The 2,029-nt window shown below is 37.4% G+C and overlaps 1 protein-coding gene across 1 annotated transcript in view; it reads right to left on the reverse strand.

The window, feature by feature from the left end:
• Positions 1–473: 473 nt before the first annotated feature.
• Positions 474–2,029, reverse strand: part of hcfc1b (host cell factor C1b) — a 71,586-nt gene continuing 70,030 nt past the window's right edge. The window contains 1 exon segment of the mRNA XM_046344781.1: positions 474–2,029. This exon segment is cut by the window's right edge and continues 296 nt beyond it. The gene's annotated coding sequence lies outside the window, so the exon portion shown is untranslated.

The following is a 2,029-nucleotide window of genomic DNA, read 5'->3' on the forward strand; positions in this document are numbered from 1 at the left end:
TGTCTGAGTGTTCCCCTGGCTATCTGTAATGGTGTCTGAGTGATGGAGTGTTCCCCTGGCTATCTGTAATGGTGTCTGAGTGTTGGAGTGTTCCCCTGGCTATCTGTAATGATGTCTGAGTGTTGGAGTGTTCCCCTGGCTATCTGTAATGATGTCTGAGTGTTGGAGTGTTCCACTGGCTATCCGTAAATTAAACAAACAAGAACATCGTGCCGTCTGGTTTTCATAATATAAGGAATTTAAAATTATTTATACATTTACTTTTAATACTTAAGTATATTTAAAACCCAAATACTTCGAAAACCTTTACTCAAGTAGTATTTTATTGGGTGACTTTCACTCGAGTCATTTTCTATTAAGGTATCCTTACTTTTACTCAAGTATGAGATTCGGGTACTTTTTACACCGTTGGAGACAAGACATTACTGAGCAGGGAGACAAGACATTACTGATTAGGGAGACAAGACATTTCCAGGTGTTTTTTTAGTTTTTTATATATATATATATATATCAAGACATAAAGCAACCAAGATGACAAACATGTAAAAACATTTTTGTTACAGATAATTATATAAAAAAGAGATTATTTTTTATTTTATTTTTTTAAACTTGACTTGCTACGTGAAGGAAGGAACTAATTTACAACTGAGCTCAAACCCTGTTTGCTGCTGCACCAGTCAATCATTCTTCATAACGAAACATTTCTCACCTCTCGGTAAATAAAATGCTCTGTTTCAAAAATACATGCCAACTACATGGAAAACATTTGTCACATTACACACACACACACTTGCATACCTAAACATATGTAAAGCAAATAATAATAATAACAATAATAACAATACACAAAAAGTAATGTGAATGGTGATCAATATCAACAGTTTGTCCGCATTTTGGGGAGGGAGGGGAGGGGAGGGCAGAAAATATCCCAGTTAATTCTCAGAATTCTAAAAAAACAAGGTTTGGAACAAAAAGAACCTTCTGAATTCCATTAGATGTCAAGAAATGCATTCCATGGCCTATCGACAGGTTGAGACGAGGAGGAGGAGGACAGGTGAAAAGTAAAGCTTTTTCTCTCTGCAAATCAATTCCTTTAATTCATTTTTTTTTAACTGAAAGTATAAACAAAACAAAACAAACATCCACTCGCCTCTTTTCTTTCAGTCTTTCGTTTCTGCTCTTTCATCTTCCGCAGCAGAGCAAGTAACAAAAAGTCCTTATTTAACAGTTCATTAGACCACCAATTCTGAAATAAGTGTCAAATTACCTGTCGAATAAAGGCTGTAAAAAACAAAAACAAAAAAAAACATTGTACTTTTTCACCCTGGTTGGCAGTCAGCCAGTGTCCACACACCCTCCCAACGAAAGGAAACAGACTAGAGAATTAAAGTAGTCTCCTAAACCTACACCAAAAACACCTCCTTTTCTTTACTCGAGTGAAACTCTCGTTCCTTTTTTTTTACTCCCTGTGAACACAGTGATGTCACAAAGCAAGACGAAAGCCAGGACAAATGTGAAGTCTTAAATCGGTTGTTGATGATGATGATGGACTCCCCTTCAATGGAGAAAACACTCTTGTCCTCCCCAAGTGCTGTTTGTTTTCCCCCATCGGTGTGGTTTTTGTCCCCATGACAACGTGATGATGCAGTGTTCTTCCGTTTCAACCGTCTTCCATAGCAACCATCTGATCCTTCTACACGTGTGACCAATCGACCCGACGCGCAAATGACATCGGACATACACAGCTTTTTGTGCTGTGTAATTACTTGTGTTGATAAACCGGGATGGAGAAAAGCGTGGGACACAGAGAGGAAAAGAACTAGCTAGCAACTACAGTTAAAACTCCACAGTGGTTTTTTTCTATTTTTTTTTGTTGTCGTTGATTTCACCGAAAATCATAAAAAATAAATAAAAAAAAGCCAAGAAAAATGTAATTGTGTGCTTTCAACCGTTTTAACAGAAGATCAGTAATAAACCAATAAAGAACACGAGGTTGGACACAAGGTGTCCGTGGCACCACAACCTCGAG

The sequence above is a fragment of the Oncorhynchus gorbuscha genome, linkage group LG03 (genome assembly GCF_021184085.1).
Source record: "Oncorhynchus gorbuscha isolate QuinsamMale2020 ecotype Even-year linkage group LG03, OgorEven_v1.0, whole genome shotgun sequence".
NCBI classification, from domain to species: Eukaryota; Metazoa; Chordata; class Actinopteri; order Salmoniformes; family Salmonidae; genus Oncorhynchus; species Oncorhynchus gorbuscha.